Genomic DNA, 25,305 nt, shown 5'->3' with positions numbered 1-25,305 from the left:
TAAAGCATTTGATGTCCCTTGATGAGAATATAAAGACCAAGGCCCATTCAAGCACATGGGGAATTGGAAGATTCAAGTGAAGACTAGTTGATTGCACGAATGCTTGAGTTTAGTAGGATTATTTGATTTTCCTCGTTGATTTTGGTTATTTCTCGTTTTAAAAAGTCTAGGTAATTAAGATAGTTTAATTGCGGCCCATTTGTTAGTAAGTAAGGCCCAAAATCTTTCTTAAGCATGTAGGGTAGTTTGGTCAACTTTTGGATTAGGGTTAATGCTTGTAAGGGCTATAAATAGCCCCACTTCCTCTTTGTTTGGGACCAGTTTTTGACTATTAAATACAATTAGTGAGTTTTCACTTTCTCTTTGGCAAGAGAGTTGCCTTTGAATACTTGAGAATCTTCTCAAGTTATTCACCCGAACTTATCAATCGAGTATCTCCTTGATTGTGGCGTTCTACTACCTCCAATTTGGTTCGTTAATTCGAGTAGTTACGGGTTGAGATAATATCAAAATTGTTCGTGACTTCTAGGGATTAGTTGGGTCAAATTTCCGCTGCCTAAGCCATGGAGTTTTGGTTGTCTAGATCGGGGTTTCACATCAGTTGGTACCAGAGCTAGTTGACAACCACCAGGTTATATCTTTTTTTTGTTTTTCGTTTATTTCGAGTCATATATGTTTATCCCAATCTGTTCATTTGTTTAGAACCAAAAAAAAAAAATTTCTGTTCACAGACACTGTTCATAGTTTACTGTTCATCCGAATACAAATCTGTCCAGCCTTGTTGTTTGTGTTATCCAACTTGTTTACTTGGTTTTCAAATCTGAATTTTGGCAAAACTTGTTGGAATTTTGTGAATCTTGAAGAGAACTTACAATAATCTTGAGCTTCTTGAATTCTTGACCACAATCTTGAAATTTCTGAAGTTCCTGACAACTTCCTTGAACGTTCTTGAAAGATCTTGGAGTTCTTGGTTGTTATTATTTATGGACTTCCTTGTTCTGTGTCGTGGTTGATAGTTGTAGTCAAAAAAAAATGAAGAAAGAAAAGAGGAATTGGTTGGCAAGAGAAAAAAAAAGGAAAGGAAAGAAAGGGGCAACCGAATTGTTTTGAATAGAGAACCAAATCTGATTTGTGCAATCTTTCTTGGAGTAGAATTTGGAAGTTACCAAAAGTTGTTTCAAGAAGATTACCAAAGGTTGTTTCAAGAAGGTTACCAAAAGTTGTTTCAAGAAGGTTACCAAAAGTTGTTTCAAGAAGGTTACCAAAAGTTGTTCAAGAGGAAGAGGATTTTCAAAAGGTTTCCAAAAACTAACTTGTTTCCAAAATCAATTAGGAAACTAAGTAAAGCACTTGGATAACTCTTTGTACTCACTTGGACACTCTCTCTCCTACCTTTTTAGGAAACTTTCCTAAACTCTCTCATCCATTTTTTGGAAACTTTCCTATATTCTCTCATCCATTTTTAGGAAATTTTCCTAAACTCTCTCATCCATTTTTTTGGAAACTTTCCTAAATTCTCTCATCCATTTTTTAGGAAACTCTCCTAAAATTCTCTCATTCAATTTTAGGACCTTTCCTATATTCTCTCATCCACTTTAGGAAACTCTCCTATATTCTCTTCCTAGATTCTAGGAACACTTTCCTACATTTTCTCCTACATTCTTGTGATTACACTTGTGGAAAGGTTGGTAACGGTTGTTGGACTTGAGCAGCATTTCTCAACTACCTAACCCAACAGGTAAAGGTATTTGGTAAGTCCATTAGAGTGACATCCATATACACGAGTGCGAGTGGATACACGTAAGGGAGCGTGAAAGGCAATATCTTCGGTTTCGTTGCTAACTTTTTGCAGGTTCCCTCATACGTCATGGCGAATACAAGACGCATAAAAGCTAGCCCACAACATTGTCTTCCTGATCCTAAGGGAGTCAAAGAAGTGGCATTACGTGGTGTAGATGAGCAATTGGACCTCGTCAAATCTCAGTTGCTTGGTTGGTTTTATACCCGTTGCGGTGTCAAAGATAAAATTTGTAGCTTGGCCATTGATGGGAGTTGTGAAGTCAACCTTGCAAGCGCTATCATGGTTGAGAAATTAAATCTTCCAACCATTGATCATCTTCAACCGTACAAGTTGACGAGCACTCATGGTGATGTTTGGGTTACTAAGCACACACTTGTACCTATTCACATCGGCAAATATGTGGATGAGGTGTTGTGTGATGTAGTCCCAATTCAAGTGACACATGTGTTGTTGGGCAAAGCATGGATGTCGAGGCGAGAAGTTAAATATGACGGACATACTAATAAGTATTCCTTCTTATTTAATAGTCGTCGTCTTGCACTTGTATCACTTACTTATGACCAACTTTGTATTGATCTAGCATGCATGAAAAGTGAGCTTGAGCGTTATAGAATGGAGAAAAAGCTAGATGAGGGAATTGTGCCTGCAGAGGTAAAACCCGAGGAAGTTGAAAGTAATGAGATGAAAGGGTCAGCTGTTGAACTAGAAAAAGAGATGAAAAAATCTAATGAGATGGGTGGTAAAAAGGAAGAAAAGAGAGAAAGTGGGCTGATCTTGAGCAACCCGGTGAAGGCCTATTATTTTCTTAACGAACTTACCTTTGCTTTGTTTAGTGTTTCTTCTTTTATACAGATCAAGCAAAGGCAAGTTGAGCTGATCTTGGTGTGTTCCATTCCAAAATCAATTGTAGACGTTGCAAGCCTCCATGGAGTTGGTACTCCAAGAGTTAAACCCCGTTGGTATCCATTCATGGAACAATGTCAACTCAAATCAATCCACACCAAAAGGGAGTTGATTGGAGCTCGTCTTGAAAGGAACACTCCACATTTTGGGGATGGTTGTGTACCAAGGGTTCGTTTAAAGAACAAGTACCTCAATGACCATTATGATTTTTGTCTTGCTCTTAGTCCACATGAAGCTCCAACATCACCAAATCCGCCTTGGTGCCTTGCAAGTGTGTTCGAGCCAGAGTTCGATTTCACGGGATACACTTCATACCACTTTGAGTACCCTTACCTCATGACCACAAACAATAAAGTTGAGCATACATTGAAGATGGTTTGTGAGATTCAAGGTTCGACGAGAGTTATTTTCCAACTTAGCACATGGGCTTTGCATTGGATGCCATCTGTAGCCATCATAACAAGATTGAGTCGAAGGAATGTAACTCGTCTTGTCACCATTCGTGCTTCAATTTGTGGGCAAATTGCTTTTAAGAGGAGGGGAATGACGAGAATATAAAGACCAAGGCCCATTCAAGTACATGGGGAATTGGAAGATTCAAGTGAAGACTAGTTGATTGCACGAATGCTTGAGTTTAGTAGGATTATTTGATTTTCCTCGTTGATTTTGGTTATTTCTCGTTTTAAAAAGTCTAGGTAATTAAGATAGTTTAATTGCGGCCCATTTGTTAGTAAGTAAGGCCCAAAATCTTTCTTAAGCATGTAGGGTAGTTTGGTCAACTTTTGGATTAGGGTTAATGCTTGTAAGGGCTATAAATAGCCCCACTTCCTCTTTGTTTGGGACCAGTTTTTGACTATTAAATACAATTAGTGAGTTTTCACTTTCTCTTTGGCAAGAGAGTTGCCTTTGAATACTTGAGAATCTTCTCAAGTTATTCACCCGAACTTATCAATCGAGTATCTCCTTGATTGTGGCGTTCTACTACCTCCAATTTGGTTCGTTAATTCGAGTAGTTACGGGTTGAGATAATATCAAAATTGTTCGTGACTTCTAGCGATTAGTTGGGTCAAATTTCCGCTGCCTAAGCTATGGAGTTTTGGTTGTCTAGATCGGGGTTTCACATCATCCCTACTCCTAGTCTTAGGAGTCTCATGGGGTGCCGTCGAAGTAGACCTGGATGTATCGGTAACTTTGTTAGGGGTAGAATTAGAATTTCGGCTAGGAGCATTACCTTGAAGTCGGCTTGAAGAAGTTGGTGTGGCCGAATATCCAGCTTCGTGGATCGCCCTCCGTGGTTGGTTGCCCTTCCATGAGGTGGAGTGTGAAGACTGGAAGGTACGGCCTCCTCGCCTCAGTCTCTTTCCCCTCTCGGCCTTGATAGCGAGTTCAAGAAGGTCATGCATGTCCACATAGTGTTGGAGCTCTAAGGCTTCCTGAAGGTCTAGGTTGAGACCTCGAAGGAATCTAGCCATGGTTGCTTCGCTATCTTCTTGAAGGTTCGCCCTCATCATGGCCATCTCGATCTCTTTGTAGTAGTCCTCCACACTCATGTTGCCTTGAGTGAGGGTTTGCAATTTCGAGTGGAGGTCTCGGTTGTAGTAGCTTGGAACGAATCGCTTTCGCATCAATGCCTTGAGCTCTCACCAAGTCCGGACTCGCAGTTCTCCCATTCTCCTCCTATGGGTCCTTACTTGGTCCCACCAAACTAGGGCGTAGTCGGTGAACTCAACGGTGGCGACTTTGACTTTTTGTTCCTCGCTATAGTCGTAGCAGTCGAAGACCATTTCGATGCGGCCTTCCCACTGTAAGTACGCCTCAGGGTCACTCTTGCCTTTGAACGCGGGTACTTGAATCTTAAGCCCCTTTAGTTCGTTCTTGGGCGTGTCCCTTCTAGGCTTCTCGGGTCGCTCCTCATCCTCACTAGCGGAGTAGTCTTCGCTATGTGCCTCTTTGGTGCCATGGTTACTCCGGTTGTGGGATCTCGAACGAGAGCCTCGTGTGAGACTGCTGGACAACTCGTCAAAACGAGTGTGTAACTCCTCCATTTGTTGCTTACTGATTCGCCTGAGCTCATTCTTCATTGCGGCGAACAACAATGAGTGATCGGTGGTTGCTTGTTGTTGCTCCATGTCTTTCTTGATGCCCCTGCAAAAGGTTAGTAACAAGCAAGGAAAGTGCAAGTATAGCCTCACTTCACTCCCTTAGTGTGTCCCTCACGCTCGTGTGTAGTGCTCAATTCACTCTATTAGACTTACCAAGTGCCTTTACCTGTTGGTTTAGGTAATTGAGAAATGTTGCCCGAGTCCAATAATCGTCACCAACTTTTCCCCACAAGAGTAAGCAAGAGTGTAGGACACAATTGGATGATATATTTGAGATGGAGTGGTCGGATTTGAAGGTTGTTGGGACGGACAAACTTGAAAAAAAAATGCTAAGAAGAACAAAACCCTAGGATTCCTAAGATGTAGGAGTGGGTCCTAAAACGTAGGAGTGTAAGTAGGAGTGGTCCCCTAAAGCAAGGAGAGAAAGTAGGAAGGTGTCCAAGTGATCTTAGAGTTATCCAAGTTCTTACTTAGTTTCCTAAAGCATTTGGGAAAACAAGTCAGCCTTGAAGTCCTCCCTTGACCAACCTTTAACACTTCCAATGGCTTCTCCAAAATCAGATTCAGCCTTTCTCCCCTTTGGCCGAATTTTTTCCAGAATTTCCTCCCACTTAATCCTTTCCTAAAGTCGGCTATTACTCCCTATAAAACCTCCTCTCACAGCCGTACACTTCACACCCAACACAAACCAGATTTGGTGGCTTCCTACTTCAACCGAATTGGTCCTCTGAAATTTCCAGATTTCTTCCCTCTTAAGTCCTTCCCAAAGTCGGCTAACCTTCCTATAAAAAACCCTCCTAGGCAGCCGCACCTTCCTCCAAGAAGTTCGGCTCTCTCTCTACTCCAAACCAGTTTTCAATTCGGCCCCTCCCCCTCCAAGACAGCGTAGTCCTTGTTCAAGACAATGGCTTCCCAACGTAACGCGAGTAATGTTACTCAAGAATCTCCCAAGCGACTTGTTCAAGGAACTCCCAAGAAATTTACGCCTAAACCAAGAAAGCCTCGTATGGATGCAAGATCTTACAAGAAACTTTTTATATGGAGAGAGGTGCAAGTCTTCAAGACTTAAGATGACCAAGAACCTCAAGAATCTCAAAGGGTGATACAAGTGATCAAGGCTCAAGGTGATCAAGATTTTCAAGAAGAGGTTGGCCAAAACTTTTGAGTTTCTTTCTATTTGCTGTCCGAATTTTCTGGTTTGTTGGAAACAATATGTAATGGTTGTTGTTTTGGCAATAAAACCCAAGTACTTCCCTCTTCCCCTTGTTCGGCCTTTGTTCCACCCGAATGCTCTTCTCCTTTTTTGTTTTTGTTTTTGTTTTCATTCCGATTCTCTTTTTTTTTTTTTGACTTAGCAATATAACTACACCTGGCCGAAAGGGTTCAAAACCAGGTTCTGGTCAGCCCCCAACTTACTACAACCAACACCCCCAAAAACTCCAAGATTTTATCAAGAACTTTCAAGAACTTCAAGATTAATTTCAAGAAACTCAAGAAACCCTAGATGCTTGTAGTTTCCTTCAAGATTCACAACTCCAACAAGTTTGATCCACAAATCAGTTTAGAAAACTAACTAAAACAACTTGGATGACCCAAACAAAGCTTGGACAGATTTGACAACAAAGAAAAACCCTAGCCGCAACTTGGAAAACCCTAGCCGCCTTTTTTTTTTTTTTAGTTCGCTATAACCCAATGCTGGGCAGAATTGATGCAACAAGAGCACAAAATCTGGTCAGATTAGAGCTAGCAACAATATGCACAACTTTGGACAGAATTGGAAAAATTGACTAGCGACTTGCAAGGACAACAAGCCGTGGACAAATTTGTTGCAACCAAGGAACCTAGGGGCGGACAGCTTTTGGAAGTGCAACTATGGGATGCTAATGGACACAAATGGTCAGATTTAAACACATAACCGAAACTAGAATTTGACACGACAACAAACGAAATTAGTGCGGACGGAATATATATATATATTTTTTTTGTAACGATGTGGCTAGACAGATTGGCAACAAGGTTCAATGACACAAAGGCGGACAGATTTGGACCCAAATGTTATGGACAGAATCCAGCCACGAAGTAAAACAAACGGACAGAAATTTTAAGGCTTGCGACAAGTTGTAAACACGAACAGAAATTTTTTTTTTTTTTTTTTTTAAAACAAGGCAGCAGAAAATAACAAGATCCTACGACACAACTACGAAAAATAAGGATATAACGAAAGATACCTCTACCAAAGCTCTGAAGCCAACTGATACGTTCCTCGATCAACTCGTTTCGAGACACGTAGCACGTTTGCCCAAGGATCTAGCGAGGTTGTCCTACGCTTGGTTTGCGGAACCAAGAATCAAACGGACAACACGTTTGATTAAAGGCGGTAGAATGACACTCCGATGAAGGTGAATACTCCAGGGGAATCGGTCGGTTGAACAATCAAGGACAGAACGCAAGATTGCTCAAGAACCCTTGCCAAAGCAAGTTAAAGGCTCGAATTCTCTCTTAAGAAGAAAATGAAGATACTAAGAACTTTATTCATGAAAACTTGTCTCCTTAATCTTACAAAGCTAGCCTATTTATAGGCTAAACAAAACCCTAAAGAAACCCTAAGAGGGGAGTCGGCCATCTTGACTCCAAGATGGGCCGGCCCATGCCTTCTACTAAGCAACTATTCCAACTGAATAAGTAATAAAGACTAAAGCCCTACTCGGCCGACTCATAAGGAGGCCCATTTGACTCTTCATGGGCTTGGATCAAGGTGTAAGTTACTTGATTGTCTCTTTCTAAGCCTTCAATATCTCTATGGGCTCCATGTTGGTCTTTGACAACTCGAACGAGGGCTTGAAGGGATTCTTTGAAGAGTTTGGCCCGTGCACGTGTGACTGGGCCCAATGGGACTTGGACTGGGTCATTGCGTGGGCCTTGATCCATGCACACATCATTTCCTATTCCCAACAAATTTGCGCTTTTTGCCCAGATTTCCAAAGCAAAATGGTTTTCAAAGCTTGATTTAAAATTTGGTTTCTGGCAGTTGGGAATTCATCCTGATGATAGGCATAAAACTGGCTTTTGCATTCCAAATCATCATTTTCAATGGAAGGTCATGCCTTTTGGTCTCAAAACGGCACCTTCACTTTTCCAGAAAGTCATGATAAAGATTTTTCAGCCTATACTACATTCAGCCCTGATATACATTGATGATATTCTTCTTTTCAACAATTCTTGGGAAGAACATTTCCAATTGCTTAATACCTTTCATAACATTGTTAAGCAATATGGAATTATGATTTCTAAAAAGAAAATGATTTTGGCAAAGCAAGAAATTTCATTCCTTGGAATGAAAATTTCCAATGGTACTTGTACACCTGAACAACATGTTGGACAATCTATTAAAGATTTTCCAGAAGAAAATTTGACAAAAACCCAGGTGCAACAATTTATTAGAGTTATTAACTATGTCCGGGAATTTATTCCTAAGACAGTAAAGCATATTAGTCCTTTGACTAAAATGCTTAGATAGACTCCACCTCTATGGGGATCTTCTCAGACCCAAGCAAATCAAAAGCTCAAACAAGAACTGGTAAATCTTCCTACCCTCCATATCCCAGCAGAGGGTAAAAAGATATTACAGACTGATGCTAGTGACAAATATTGGGGAGCTGTACTTCTTGAAGAAGATAAACAAGGTACCAGACATTGTTGTGGTTTTGCAAGTGGAAGGTTCAAAGTTTCTGAACAACATTACCATTCCACTTTCAAGGAGATTCTTGCAGTAAGAAATGGAATTAAAAAATTCTCTTTCTTTCTTATATCTCATCTGATGTGTGCACGGACCTTAGCCCAAGTAATGATCCAATTCGAGTTCCATTGGGCCCAGTCACACGTGCACGGGCCAAGCGCTTCAAGGAGTCCCTTCAAGCTCTTGTGCGAAATGTTCAAGACCAACAAGGAGTCCATCGGGATATGGAAGGCTTGGAAGGTGCACGATGATCCAAGCCCACGAAGAGAGCCCATGAAGAGTCGAGTGGACCCCCATGTAGGGATGGTCGACTAGGCCCTAGGCCTTAGTGTTAGGTTCACTTGTTTAGAGTTGGATTAGATTATTTCATTTGAGTCATGGGCCGGCCCACCTTGTCAAAGAGTGGCCGACCCTCCTTTAGCTAGTTTCCTAGGGTTTCATTAGCCCTTTAGCCTATATAACGGCTCACTTTGTACGGTCAACGGGTACACAATTTTCATAATAAAAATTCTGATTTGTTTCTCTTCAATTATTGAGAGCATTCGATCCTTTACTTGCTTTTGGCAAGGGTTCTTGAGCAATCTCGCGAAGGTCCTTGATTGTTCTACCGACCTATCCATTAGAGTAATCACCTCTGTTGGAGTCGTCATTGTACTACCCTTCAACCAATTCTTGTCGTCTGTTTTGGTTTTAGGTCCCGCAATCCAAGCGTTGGACAACCTTGCTAGATCCTTGGGCAAGCGTGCTACGTGTCTCAAAACGAGTTGATCGAGGACCGTATCAGTTGGCTTCAGAGTTTAGGTTGAGGTATCTTTCGTTATATCCTTGTGTATCCTTATCCTTGTTTTCGCAGTTGTGTCGTAGGGTTTTTGTGTTTTGTCCGCTATCTTGTTAAAAAAAAAAAAAAAAAAGACACTGTTCACCGATACTATTCATCGTACTGTTCATGGACACTGTTCACGTTATTGTTCATCCGAACACAAATCTGTTGGTGTGTTATCCCTTTTGTGTTTGTGCCTAGTTTGTCGATAATTTCTGTCCAAAATTTGCTGTAAGGTTGTGTTCCCAAATCTGTCTTGGTCGTTAGTCATCACTTGAGCAACAAGAAAACAAGTGGGGCGGTGGCTAGGGTTTTCCTTGCAGCTAGGGTTTCTACTTGCGGCTGGGGTTTCATTTGCGCTAGGGTTTCTTTGTTTCAAATCTGTCTAAGTATTGCTTGCTTCATCCAAGTTGTTTACTAAATTTTCCAAACTGATTTTTGGTAAAACTAGTTGGTGGTTTGTGAATCTTGAGAGAATCTACAGGATTTAAGAGTTTCTTGAATTTCTTGATCCTTATCGTGAAGTTCTTGAAAATCTTGAGAAGTGTCTTGCTAGTTCTTCAAGGGTTGTGGTTGTGCATTGCAGCGAATTGAGGGACTGACCAGATTTTGATCTTGACCCATTCGGCCAAGTGTTTGTGGCATTTGTTAAGTCAAAACAAAAAAAAGCAGAAACAAAAAAAAAAGAAAAGAGAATCCGATTGGCAAGATACAAAGAAAACAAGAGAGCAAAGTGAATCTTATTGCCCAAAACAGTCTCTTGCATCTTGCTTCCAATCCAAAACAGAAAATTAAGCAAAGGAAAAAGAAAAGTACTCAAAAGTTTTGACCTACCTCTTCTTGAGGTTCTTGATCACCTTGTGTCTTGGAAACTTGCACCACTTTCGAATAATCTGATCACCTTGTGTCTTGGAAACTTGCACCACCCTTCGAATAAACATCTTTTTATACTCTCTTGCGGTGGTGAAGGGCTTCCTTAGTTTGGGAGTAAAATTCTTGGGAAATTCTTGAGCAGCCCATTGGGGGGAAGCTTGAGTGACATTGCTTGCATCTTCTTGAGACGCCATTTTCTTGCCTTGACCAATAGCTAAATTATCTTGAGCACTAAGATCAGAAATTCTGAATTGCACTTGTGTGGTGTGTGAGTTCGGATTGTGCGGTAGGGGAGCTTTAAAGCTTGTTGCCGCCGACTTTGCTAAGGATTTTGGTGGGCAAGGGGCCGAACCTGATTTATAATCCTTCTTAGATTAGGGTTTGGAAGTTTCTTAAAATTTGTTTCCAAGAGGAAAAGGATTTTCTAAAGGTTTCCAAAACTAACTTGCTTTCCAAAGTCAATTAGGAAACTAAGTAAAGCACTTGGATGACTCTTTTCTCACTTGAATACTCTCCTACATTCTCTCCTACATTTTAGGAACACTCTCCTACATTCTCTCCTACATTTTAGGAACACTCTCCTACATTCTCTCCTATATTTTAGGAATACTCTCCTACATTCTCTCCTACATTTTAGGAATACTTTCCTACATTCTAGGAACTCACTCCTACATTTTAGGAAGCTAGGAACCCACTCCTACATTTTAGGAAGCTAGAGTTTCTTTCTTTTGTGTTCCCATTGGCGCACTTCCATTTCTGTCCGCCACTATTGGCCTTCCAGAGTCGACCATTTCCACTTCATTTTGCACCCACATTTGTGTCTTGTTACTTCAATACTCTTGTGGAAACGGTTGGTGACATTTATTAGACTTTGCGGCATTTCTCAACTACCTCATCCAACAGGTAAAGGTATTTTGGTAAGCTTATTTGAGTGCTTTGAGTGATACACGAGTGATGAGCACATACACGTGAGCTTGTGTGTCGTGAGGAATCTTTTTTTTTCGTTGCTAACCATTTTGGTAGGTCACGTAATCATGCTTAGGGGAGTTGCCTCTTACTCCTACAACCAAGAGTCTTTGGAGAATGAGCCTCTCAAGAGGAGGGGTTCCAAGTGACCTACTCCCAAGCACTCTAGTTCCATGAATCTAGTTCACAACGTGAGTTTCGTTCACTTCGGGAGGAGATGGAACGTAACCGTGCTTTGTGCGTATATGAAAGGTATAAACGAGATTGTGATGAGTATGAGAAGGAGCAAAGAAGTTTGTGAGCATCTAAATCGAGGTCAACCTCAAGCAAACGAGATTCATATAAGAAGTGTCTTGACAATCAAGACAAGGAGTTTGAGAATTCTCAAATTGAGTCAAAACTTCGTGAATCAAGCGATGATTTCCGAAGTCGGACTAAAGCATTGGTTGATTCTATGATGGAAAGAATTAGCCAAGTGCTGGATTTACAATTGGAGCAACTTAATCATGTGTCAATCGGTGCTAATAAAGGAAAATTTCATTCTAGTCCCTCGTTGATTGAAGAGCCATATATGAATGAGTTGCAGCCGAGCCATAAACATGAGCTAGACAATAAAAATCCAAACTCAAGTGCAATGAATGAACAATGGTCTGAGAAGAATGGAGTGGGAAAAGGCAAGAATAATTTGGACTTATTGACGAGTAAAGAGGAGGAGTTGGCCATGTTCGCAAAAGTTGAAAGTGTGGACGTTTTGTTTGCTAACAAGCTAACATGTGTTTTGTTTAGTACCTCTTCTTTTGTCAGATTAAACAAAGTCAAGTAGAGTTGATCATGACATGTTCCATTCCCAAGTCACTTGGACACTTTGTGAGTTTCCATAGAGTTTGTCTTCTAGGAGCTAACTCTCTTTGGTCTCAATTCATGGAACCATGTCAACTCAAACATGTCCACACCATTGGAGGATTGATTCGAGCTCATCTTACAGGGGGAATTCCAGATTTCACTTCTTGTTCTTTACCTATGGGTCATTCATCATTTTTGGCTTATTTTGAGTACATTACTCATCCTAAATCTTGTCGCTCCTATGTAGATTTTGATGAGAAGTGTAGAGAACCTGCACTAGACTTTCAAGTTAAATCAAGTGGTGGAAGGCACGTAGAAGGGTCAAAGGGAGTTTTCACATTTAAATCTTGTTCTACATCTTCTTACCATTTAGCTAATGATGTCCCCATTGTTTCTTTATCCAATTTCTGGTTCGACACAAGTTGAAACTTATTTCATTTTTGTAGTTAGTCAAGCTATCCGAAAATTTTCAGCCTTGACCAAAGAATTGCAACCTGATTTCATGCTTGTTCCAGCTGCATGTTGCGAAGATGGGCCGAACTATACCACCTTGTACAACCCGATTCAGGATTTCTCTAGCTTCAATGAGCATCATTATGAAGATCCTTATCTTGTGCACGTGACTGGTAAGCCATTGCATAGTTTTATACCTATGACTACTCACTATGTAATTTATTGTGTAGGTAACATCATGACAGTCCATGCTCGAAGGCCAATTAGAGAGTTTTGGGTTGTCGAGTCAATGACAACACCTACAAATTGGAGCTACCTGGGGAGTACAATGTCAGCGCGATCTTCAATGTCGCGGACTTGAGCCCGTTCCTTGAGGACAAGGATCCAGATTTGAGGACAAATCCTTCTCAAGTGGAGGGGACTGATGTGTGCACGGACCTTAGCCCAAGTAATGATCCAGTTCGAGTTCCAATGGGCCCAGTCACACGTGTACTGGCCAAGCGCTTCAAGGAGTCCCTTCAAGCTCTTGTGTGAAATGTTCAAGACCAACAAGGAGTCCATCGGGATATTGACACGGCGCAGTAAAAACTTAATTTGAACTCACTCACATCTAATCCCTCAATTAACTTTTCTTAGTCTACTATTGATCATCCTTAGTTCTCCAAGACTACTGTACCCTCGGATCGAATTTACCTCGAAAAAATGTATATTCGCTATTTCTCGCTAAACGAGCCGTAGAAAAATTAAATTTGCTAACGAAACGTTTTAAAATTATAAAAGGGACTTTTTTGCATACAAATAGACTTGAAACGAATGAAATAAATTATTTGGGATAAACGGGTGAATAAATAATTAAATAAGCCAATAAAATAAAATAAAAATAAGAAAAAATTCGGGTCTTCACAGGTTTGGTTGTGGAGAGTGGAACTCGAAGATCCTAACAAAATTTGGTGAAACTCGAACAGATTTGATGCTAGTTTGTGCCAATTTTGGACCAGATTTAAGACACAATTTACACTTAAATTCTTGTTGGAAATCAACACCAAAAACTTGATTTGATTTGGTGTTTAATTCGGCCAAGAAAGACACAAGACAAAGAGGACTCGAATTAGGAAACTATGGACTCAACTTAGGAAATTTACGAACTCTTGGACTCCAAAACTAATTTGGACTATTTGGACTCATTTAACAGCTGGACAAAGGACTCAAACACAGACTCTCAATGGTTGGACAAATTCAACAAACACTTGGTAAAAATTTAGAAACCTAGAGATCACTCTACTCGAATGTATATTGCTAGAAATTTAGAAGCTTGGCAGAAATTTAGAAACCTAGAAATCACTCTACTCGAATGTATATTGCTGGAAATTTAGAAGCTTGATCTGAATGACCTTTGGATTCACTTTAGGAAAATAAGATGCTGTTTTTAGGAGCTTTCCTAAGTGCATTTTTGGATTTTTCTGTTGGAAAATATAAACCATATGACGCCCCCACCTCTCCCTAGGGAGAACCCTAGGGTATCAGCGGGGTGCCTGCCCAACTCTCGTCAGGACTCATGAACTCATTCTAGCTTAATAGAGATCCACAAGTCAAACATAGATTTAGGATTAAAGGACTACTTCAAAAATACAAGCCAAATCCTTCTAAGGCTACCATTTACAATTACAATCCAAAAACCCAAGTATAACAAAATTTACACTTTAAATGCCTCCAATATCATACAAAAGGTTCACTAGCTTCAACCAAAACTGCTAGTCTAGAGCTCCCAACTTCCACTTCCAAATCCTGTTAAGGAATAACAACTTAGGGTGAGCTAACGCTCAGTGAGGCCAAGAAAATCAAGTAAGCAAGCAAGTTGCACAAATTAAATCAAATATCACACTTAAAAGCGACATAACATGAAATTTCATTTAAGTGCACAAATAAGAAGCAAAACACAAGTAGAAAGGATACAGGAGCTCTCAGGAGCTATTCTCACGTCTCGGCCGGTTCAAACCATCTTTGGTTGACCCTCCGTCAACTCAAGTAGCATAACGTCCGTAAAGCAAGAATGCAAAGAGCTTCTAAAGTTTGGATTAATTGAACTTTCTTATTCTCAATGGGCATGTCAAGCATTCTACGTCAACAAGAGATCTGAATAGGTAAGAGGAAAGATGAGATTGGTAATCAATTACCAGCCTCTCAACATTTTTATTCTTGATGACAAATTTCCTGTTCCCAATAGATTTGCGCTTTTTGCCCAGATTTCCAAAGCAAAATGGTTTTCAAAGTTTGATTTAAAATCTGGTTTCTGGCAGTTGGGAATTCATCTTGATGATAGGCATAAAACTGGCTTTTGCATTCCAAATCATCATTTTCAATGGAAGGTCATGCCTTTTGGTCTCAAAACGGCACCTTCACTTTTCCAGAAAGTCATGATAAAGATTTTTCAGCCTATACTACATTCAGCCCTGATATATATTGATGATATTCTTCTTTTCAGCAATTCTTGGGAAGAACATTTCCAATTGCTTAATACCTTTCATAACATTGTTAAGCAATATGGAATTATGATTTCTGAAAAGAAAATGATTTTGGCAAAGCAAGAAATTTCATTCCTTGGAATGAAAGTTTCCAATGGTACTTGTACACCTGAACAATATGTTGGACAATCTATTAAAGATTTTCCAGAAGAAAATTTGACAAAAACCCAGGTGCAACAATTTCTTGGAGTTATTAACTATGTCCGGGAATTTATTCCTAAGACAGCAAAGCATATTAGTCATTTGACTAAAATGCTTAGACAGACTCCACCTCTATGGGGATCTTCTCAGACCCAAGCAATTCAAAAGCTCAAACAAGAATTGGTAAATCTTCCTACCCTCCATATCCCAGCAGAAGGTAAAAAGATATTACAGACTGATGCTAGTGACAAATATTGGGGAGCTGTACTTCTTGAAGAAGATAAACAAGGTACCAGACATTGTTGAAATTTTGCAAGTGGAAGGTTCAAAGTTTCTGAACAACATTACCATTCCACTTTCAAGGAGATTCTTGCAGTAAGAAATGGAATTAAAAAATTCTCTTTCTTTCTTATATCTCATCACTTTTTGGTAGAAATGGATATGGGATCATTTCCTAAAATGCTGCACTTTAAACAAAAAACCATTCCTCACCCACAACTCCTTAGATGGTCAGCATGGTTCTCACAATATTCCTTTGATGTTAAACACATTAAGGGAAAGAAAAATATTGTTGCTGATTTCTTTTCCAGAAAAGAACCCATACCCCAACAAATCTCATCCTTTTTAATGTTTACAATAGTTCAACCAGTACCTTCCGAGATACATGAGATACCATACCCATGGGAAAAGGAAGACATTGAAAGAATCCGAAACAATTATGAACTCAAGCTTTTTAGTTCATATGGTGGATCAATGTTAAGTCCTTTTGGAACAAATCCTCAGTATCCTTACTGTCAAATCTTCATAGCCAATCCAACTGATTTTCCAAAAGAATTGTTATGGTATTTCTGGTGTTTATGCCACCACCATCATATTTTAATGGAATTTCAGTGTCCTTTCTTTAATAAGCCATTGACAAAAAATTTGAAAATATTTCTTCAATGGTTTAAACCTTTGTCCTATTGGTCTCAATTGTTTTCCTCAAACCCCAACCATGTAATTTTCCATTTCCATCGACCTTGTCATTTGATAAATGATCAGATCCAAGCCTGTGCCAATGCAGTCATTTATAAGGCAAGCTCTCATACCATTTTAGATCAAGATGTTGAATATGGGGAGGCTCAAAGATATATATTCCAAGAAAATAGATGTATTCCTCCTGAATTTTGGCCAGGACCCTATGGCTCATGGAACTTTGAAAACAAACATCCTCAATGGGAAAAAATCCAACAAGCCAAGAGAAAAAGGAAGGACAAAATGAATTCATCTGATATGCAAGATTCTCAGGATCCAAATGAACCAGAAAGCTCACAATATAAGGGAAAAGATGAAACATCCTCTGAGGAATCATATGACCCATCTCATTATTTTTCCAGCATGACCGAAGAAGAAGCAATAAATATCGACAACATGATGGAAGGATAAGTAGGACCAATACTTTAGATCATGTTTCATTTATGTACTGCATATTTAGTTGCTTTGATAAACTGGCATCATGCATCCACCTTAGAAGGGAATGCCGTTTAGGGAATCCCGCATTAGGCATAAACCGCCTTGTGTCTCGGATATATAATCCAATGAGACTTGCACGTTTATATTTTTTGTACTATTCAAAGGGGTAGTGCATAAGGTAAGGTAGGATTCGATCATTTTCGTGTGATTACATTGAGAATGATGGAACAGTTTTTACACATTAGAATATGAGCCTTTAATAATCACTTTTTGGCCATTTTATTAGAATTGGTAAAAATCCCTTGCGTAAAGGACATTAAGTTGAAGAAATTCACAAATTCCTCATTGTTGAGATGATAAGTATGTTAAGGTCAAATCTTGATTTTCGAAGGTTCATAGACTAATAAATCACAATGAATTTTTTTGAAACTACTAATGGGCAGACATTTCGGTCGATTTTGAATAAATCATCAATTTCATTCATTCCATTTTTACATCTAAGATGATTGAGTCGATTTTTTTTATAGATCATTCGATCCTTACAATTTTGCTCATTTTTAATTTCATTTTCATTCAATTTCATTTTGGATAAATCATCAATTTCATTCTGTTCATTTGGTCAGTGATCAAGTCGATTTTTGAATAAACTGTCACTTCTATCCAATCTATTTGACCAATTTATTTATTTTTAGGACAATACAATCAATTTTAAATTAATCATCAATTCCATTCAATTCATTATTCATTTAATCAATTTTATTTTTTTGAATAAATTCTCAATTTCATCCAATCCATTGGATCGATTTTATTCACTTTCAGGATAATCCAGTCAATTTTTGAACTAACTATCAATTTCAATTCAATTCTCTTTTAAAGTTTCGATCTATGGTTCACTGAAGAAACTTATCGAGACATTTCAATCCTCAAAAAAAAAAAAATAAGTTTTTCACATTAATTGATTTTGATATCATTTTATGTGTCAATCAAAGCAATCAATCCATTCGGACTTTGTCCTCATTTTTGTTAGGACAAAATGTCTTTGTCACTACAATTATCTAATTTTTTCAAAATTTGTCTTTTAATTGAATCTCAATAAGTCAATCGATCCGTCAGGTATTGTAGGTGCCTATCCCAGAGGATTGCATTTTTCATGCTAGGCCAACCCTTGCATAAAAGGGCTCCCCTATAGGACATGCATATCGATTTTACAGTTCTGCTTACTAACTCTGGGTATTTTTCTTTTCTTTTCCCTCTCCCCTACATTTATAAAAGTTATTTCAACAAGGTAAAAATATTTTTCCTATATTTGATAATATTTTTGGTCTGATAAATTTTGAAAATTACAAGTGTTACTTGATTCTTGGGCAGATCCTACAATGTGAAAAAAAAATGAAAAAAAAAGAATGAAAAATCCATTTGAAAATGCTAGTGTAAAGCATCTCAAAAATCTCTTGATTCATTGTTTCTAATCCATTTTGTCTCAAAAGATAGAAAGAGAAAGTGTGTATATATTTGAAAGTGTATTCTTTAGAGATTTTTATTTTTCTCACATGTATTACATTTGAGAAATTTTCAAACATTTGAATAATAAAGTTTTATTTAGACAATTATTGTTTTGTATATATTCATTCTTTATTTGCTCATTGGGAGAATTCATGATAGATTTTAAGAAATAAGACTAAATTGAAAATTTTCGACCTCTTGTTCGAAAATCATGAGTGTATGTCCAATCCCCAAATTTCTTTGCATACACTAGATTTGTGGTCTAAACTATTCAATGGGAGTAATTGAAATAAAAGGGGTCATTCAAATTTGATAGCTTGTCATAAAAGATCAACCCCAACACTTTTCATTTTCATTTTTTTGTCCACATTTATTGAACCTCCAAGATCAGTCGCATTGGCTGACTAGTTTCAAAGTGAGATAATTTTTTCCGTGAAAATGTCCGGTGTGTCTAACCAGATTCAATCCACATCTAAGTGAAAGCAAAAATGCACATTACTTCTTATTTTGTTTTGAAAATTTGGAATGATACTTTAGGCTTTCATCTCTCTATCTATACAGATTCTATCATTTATTTCCCCATTTGAGACTTCAAAAAATAGAGTTTCGTTTCAAATAAAAGCCTCAATGATCATGACCCTCCACGGAAAAATTTTCGAATGGAAATGGGTTTTTCCAACGGGTTATTCTTTACTTTGGTTGTCATGAGAAATAAGAATGATGTTTTGGCCATCGTTTCTACCATCTAAACATTCTTATCCTTTGCATCCTCATTTGAACCTAAATTGGTGGTTCGTTTCAAAAGCACTTATGATTGCACCCCCACACTGGGGAAGGAGATTTCAAAAAGAAAAAAAAAGAAGAAGAAGGGAGAAAATGCTAGAAATTGGGGGATTTTGACTCTAACATTGATATTTGGTCTTCAATATCAAAAAGAAAGAGGGGCATACTACTACTAGTATTGGTCCTACTTATCCTTCCATCATGTTGTCGATATTTATTGCTTCTTCTTCGGTCATGCTGGAAAAATAATGAGATGGGTCATATGATTCCTCAGAGGATGTTTCATCTTTTCCCTTATATTGTGAGCTTTCTGGTTCATTTGGATCCTGAGAATCTTGCATATCAGATGAATTCATTTTGTCCTTCCTTTTTCTCTTGGCTTGTTGGATTTTTTCCCATTGAGGATGTTTGTTTTCAAAGTTCCATGAGCCATAGGGTCCTGGCCAAAATTCAGGAGGAATACATCTATTTTCTTGGAATATATATCTTTGAGCCTCCCCATATTCAACATCTTGATCTAAAATGGTATGAGAGCTTGCCTTATAAATGACTGCATTGGCACAGGCTTGGATCTGATCATTTATCAAATGACAAGGTCGATGGAAATGGAAAATTACATGGTTGGGGTTTGAGGAAAACAATTGAGACCAATAGGACAAAGGTTTAAACCATTGAAGAAATATTTTCAAATTTTTTGTCAATGGCTTATTAAAGAAAGGACACTGAAATTCCATTAAAATATGATGGTGGTGGCATAAACACCAGAAATACCATAACAATTCTTTTGGAAAATCAGTTGGATTGGCTATGAAGATTTGACAGTAAGGATACTGAGGATTTGTTCCAAAAGGACTTAACATTGATCCACCATATGAACTAAAAAGCTTGAGTTCATAATTGTTTCGGATTCTTTCAATGTCTTCCTTTTCCCATGGGTATGGTATCTCATGTATCTCGGAAGGTACTGGTTGAACTATTGTAAACATTAAAAAGGATGAGATTTGTTGGGGTATGGGTTCTTTTCTGGAAAAGAAATCAGCAACAATATTTTTCTTTCCCTTAATGTGTTTAACATCAAAGGAATATTGTGAGAACCATGCTGACCATCTAAGGAGTTGTGGGTGAGGAATGGTTTTTTGTTTAAAGTGCAGCATTTTAGGAAATGATCCCATATCCATTTCTACCAAAAAGTGATGAGATATAAGAAAGAAAGAGAATTTTTTAATTCCATTTCTTACTGCAAGAATCTCCTTGAAAGTGGAATGGTAATGTTGTTCAGAAACTTTGAACCTTCCACTTGCAAAATTTCAACAATGTCTGGTACCTTGTTTATCTTCTTCAAGAAGTACAGCTCCCCAATATTTGTCACTAGCATCAGTCTGTAATATCTTTTTACCTTCTGCTGGGATATGGAGGGTAGGAAGATTTACCAATTCTTGTTTGAGCTTTTGAATTGCTTGGGTCTGAGAAGATCCCCATAGAGGTGGAGTCTGTCTAAGCATTTTAGTCAAATGACTAATATGCTTTGCTGTCTTAGGAATAAATTCCCGGACATAGTTAATAACTCCAAGAAATTGTTGCACCTGGGTTTTTGTCAAATTTTCTTCTGGAAAATCTTTAATAGATTGTCCAACATATTGTTCAGGTGTACAAGTACCATTGGAAACTTTCATTCCAAGGAATGAAATTTCTTGCTTTGCCAAAATCATTTTCTTTTCAGAAATCATAATTCCATATTGCTTAACAATGTTATGAAAGGTATTAAGCAATTGGAAATGTTCTTCCCAAGAATTGCTGAAAAGAAGAATATCATCAATATATATCAGGGCTGAATGTAGTATAGGCTGAAAAATCTTTATCATGACTTTCTGGAAAAGTGAAGGTGCCGTTTTGAGACCAAAAGGCATGACCTTCCATTGAAAATGATGATTTGGAATGCAAAAGCCAGTTTTATGCCTATCATCAAGATGAATTCCCAACTGCCAGAAACCAGATTTTAAATCAAACTTTGAAAACCATTTTGCTTTGGAAATCTGGGCAAAAAGCGCAAATCTATTGGGAACAGGAAATTTGTCATCAAGAATAAAAATGTTGAGAGGCTGGTAATTGATTACCAATCTCATCTTTCCTCTTACCTATTCAGATCTCTTGTTGACATAGAATGCTTGACATGCCCATTGAGAATCAGAAAGTTCAATTAATCCAAACTTTAGAAGCTCTTTGCATTCTTGCTTTACGGACGTTATGCTACTTGAGTTGACGGAGGGTCAACCAAAGATGGTTTGAACCGGCCGAGACGTGAGAATAGCTCCTGAGAGCTCCTGTATCCTTTCTACTTGTGTTTTGCTTCTTATTTGTGCACTTAAATGAAATTTCATGTTATGTCGCTTTTAAGTGTGATATTTGATTTAATTTGTGCAACTTGCTTGCTTACTTGATTTTCTTGGCCTCACTGAGCGTTAGCTCACCCTAAGTTGTTATTCCTTAACAGGATTTGGAAGTGGAAGTTGGGAGCTCTAGACTAGCAGTTTTGGTTGAAGCTAGTGAACCTTTTGTATGATATTGGAGGCATTTAAAGTGTAAATTTTGTTATACTTGGGTTTTTGGATTGTAATTGTAAATGGTAGCCTTAGAAGGATTTGGCTTGTATTTTTGAAGTAGTCCTTTAATCCTAAATCTATGTTTGACTTGTGGATCTCTATTAAGCTAGAATGAGTTCATGAGTCCTGACGAGAGTTGGGCAGGCACCCCGCTGATACCCTAGGGTTCTCCCTAGGGAGAGGTGGGGGCGTCATATGGTTTATATTTTCCAACAGAAAAATCCAAAAATGCACTTAGGAAAGCTCCTAAAAACAGCATCTTATTTTCCTAAAGTGAATCCAAAGGTCATTCAGATCAAGCTTCTAAATTTCCAGCAATATACATTCGAGTAGAGTGATTTCTAGGTTTCTAAATTTCTGCCAAGCTTCTAAATTTCTAGCAATATACATTCGAGTAGAGTGATCTCTAGGTTTCTAAATTTTTACCAAGTGTTTGTTGAATTTGTCCAACCATTGAGAGTCTGTGTTTGAGTCCTTTGTCCAGCTGTTAAATGAGTCCAAATAGTCCAAATTAGTTTTGGAGTCCAAGAGTTCGTAAATTTCCTAAGTTGAGTCCATAGTTTCCTAATTCGAGTCCTCTTTGTCTTGTGTCTTTCTTGGCCGAATTAAACACCAAATCAAATCAAGTTTTTGGTGTTGATTTCCAACAAGAATTTAAGTGTAAATTGTGTCTTAAATCTGGTCCAAAATTGGCACAAACTAGCATCAAATCTGTTCTAGTTTCACCAAATTTTGTTAGGATCTTCGAGTTCCACTCTCCACAACCAAACCTGTGAAGACCCGAATTTTTTCTTATTTTATTTTATTTTATTGGCTTATTTAATTATTTATTCACCCGTTTATCCCAAATAATTTATTTCATTCGTTTCAAGTCTATTTGTATGCAAAAATGTCCCTTTTATAATTTTAAAACGTTTCGTTAGCAAATTTAATTTTTCTACGGCTCGTTTAGCGAGAAATAGCGAATATACATTTTTTCGAGGTAAATTCGATCCGAGGGTACAGTAGTCTTGGAGAACTAAGGATGATCAATAGTAGACTAAGAAAAGTTAATTGAGGGATTAGATGTGAGTGAGTTCAAATTAAGTTTTTACTGCGCCGTGTCAATAGTTTCCCGAAAGTCGCGCCGGTACGACTAATTGGAGATTTGAGAAATTAATATTAGACTAGTAAAAGTGAGTAATTACAGAGTTAAAGAAAGTACCTTAGAGGATTAGTGCACGAGTGTATCAAACTCGAGAGAAAATGGTGGTACGAAACCTTCGCACGACCACTAGTGAGAGTTGACTTTTTGCACACAACCTAAAGCTACTTTTCTCATTCTTTCTCCCAGAGTTTCATCACTCAAACCTTTCTCTTTCTCTCTCCATGGCCGGCTGAAACTCAAAGGAAAAGGGGGAAGAAAACTCCATTTGTTTAGCTTGATTTCACCTACAAAACTTCCACCAAATCGCAAACTACTTGGAGTAACACTTCATCTAGGAGCAAGGAGCAATCTTGTGGATTTTCTTGGAAAATTTTTGATGGAAAATCTGATCTTAATCTAGGGTTTCTTCTTGGGTTTTGAAGGTATAAACATCTCTCACCAAAACTCTTGCTTTCTTGTTTTATTTCTTGGTTTTGAATCTTGTAGTTTCCTTATTGTTATTGTTGCTTGGATTTGGTTAGTTGAAGTGGGCTCTATGAACTTCCACCTTGGTCATATGAGGGCTACCATGATGTTTATGTGTGTGTTAGTGTGTTTGTGATGAGTTATAATGGAGGAACTAGAAGAGGAAAAAGAAAGAGAGGAACCGTGAGAGAAGAGAGAGCTAGCCGAATTTCTAGTTATGATGTTCTGTTTTGATTTCAAATTTTTTATGCTTGTTTGGCTGTGAAATTGATGGTTATATGTGGTATATTGTGTGTACAAACTGTCTTCAGAAAATCGTTTCAATTGGATGCTCAAAACTAAGGTTTTTGAAATTGAAAGAAATCTGGGAATGGTGTTCAGGAGGGCCGAACAGTAGTTGTTTGGCTGAACATATCTCTCTGTACAAAAGTCAAAACTGAGTGCATACAAAACTAGACATCTGTAGCTTTCTAATGGTATAAAATTCACTTGCTAGTTCGAATTGAGTGAACCGTAGTGATTCAACAAATTTGACTGTCCTGTACTGATTGTCTGTCCGAGAGGAATGGAGAAGCTGCATCTTGTGGCTCTATTTTCTCTCACTTGTGAACTGATTTTGAAAACATTTCCTTCTAATGAAATATAGCATTTTGAACCTAGTTTCCAACGCCACTAACCATTCTTAATTTGAACTTTTATTGAGTGAGATATGGTCTGATTTTGAAAGTGCGACAAAACTGGAAACTGGAAAGTTTTTCCCTTCTTGCTGGTCGAATGGTCAGGTTTGTTGTGGGATGTTTTGCTTTGAAAATTTTGGTGTCAATTCCACCAATTGCTTATTAGATATTTATAGGATCTTGGTTTCAAAAATGGATCGAATTGGGGCTGATTTCATTGTGCAAACATTTAAAAAGGGAAGAAAAGCAAGAGGGCAGATTAGCATTGAAACATTTTACGAACTTTGGTTATTTTGTTAACTACCTTCCCACATAAGTTTTTGTGTAAAATTTGATATAGAAGTAGTCCACATATGGAAGTTTGAGGGTACCAAATTTGGCTTTATTTCAATAACTTTTCGATATCCAAATGATGCTACAAAGATGGCTTTTCAAATCTGGAAATTTACTGTAGTGAAATTAACTGTAGTGAAATTAACTGACTTTGAACTGCTATATCTTGAAGCTCAAAACTCCGAATTTAGTTTCGTTTGCGTGTTTGAAACCCTGTTTGAAACTCTTATGGTGTTACGAATTTCAAGGACTGATTCACTTTTTGTGAATTATGCCGAATTTCCAAATATCGCCGAAAACCAAGACTGGTTCTGTCTTGCTTGTTTAAATCAGTAACTTTGAGTTGAAAAATGAATGCTTTCCATTTAGAATCTTGGAAAAGTGTCTTCTAGGAACTTTTAGTACTTTGGATCTAGTTTCCAAAGGTATATATGAAACTCAAGATCTGATTTTACTAAGTTTATCGCGCAAAGCTGAAAATTCTTGATTTCTTAGGAAATGAGTTTTTAAGAACTTTTCATTTCCTTTTGATATTGATAGTTCGTTTTGAGTCCAATTTCATGGAGGATATGAGTTATCCTTTGTGACTTTGAGCTCTTACTTTTGAATCTTGAATTTCAATAGAGTGAAGATCTTTCGAGGCATTGTTCTAAGTTTAATCAAATACATTTCCTTCCTTGTATGTTAAGTGATTGTGAGTGATAATCGATCACTATTTCTTCAAGTGCTCAAGAGGATATTGAAGGAAACCTCGGAGCAGAACACTAAAGGACTTATTTACTCACTTACTTTTGATTTGGTGAGTGTTCCTTGTAGGTGTTTGTGACTTGAATAGTTTTGCTACATGTTTACCGCATATTTCTTGTGTGTTTAAGTGTTAAGTGTTATCTATAATTGCTTCTATGTAATTTTCCACCGTTTTAAGGCGAGTGCATACTTTATCACACTTGACCTACGAAAATAATAAATTTCTACCGTTTAACCGTGAATTTCTACCGTTTACTGGTTTATTTGATTATTTACACATGTTGTAAGCTCTTAGCTAAACTGGGCCCTGCCCTTGGTTACTAACCTGCTTGAACCAGCACTGGGCTCAGTCGGGTAGGTTGGAACCCTGGGCCACTGATTCAGTATACTCGAGAATTACCACTGGAGGGATAAGGCGATGGCCAGACAAACCGGGGG

Source organism: Coffea eugenioides, chromosome 10 (assembly GCF_003713205.1).
Source record: "Coffea eugenioides isolate CCC68of chromosome 10, Ceug_1.0, whole genome shotgun sequence".
In the NCBI taxonomy this organism is placed as follows: Eukaryota; Viridiplantae; Streptophyta; class Magnoliopsida; order Gentianales; family Rubiaceae; genus Coffea; species Coffea eugenioides.
This window is presented reverse-complemented; position numbering follows the sequence as displayed.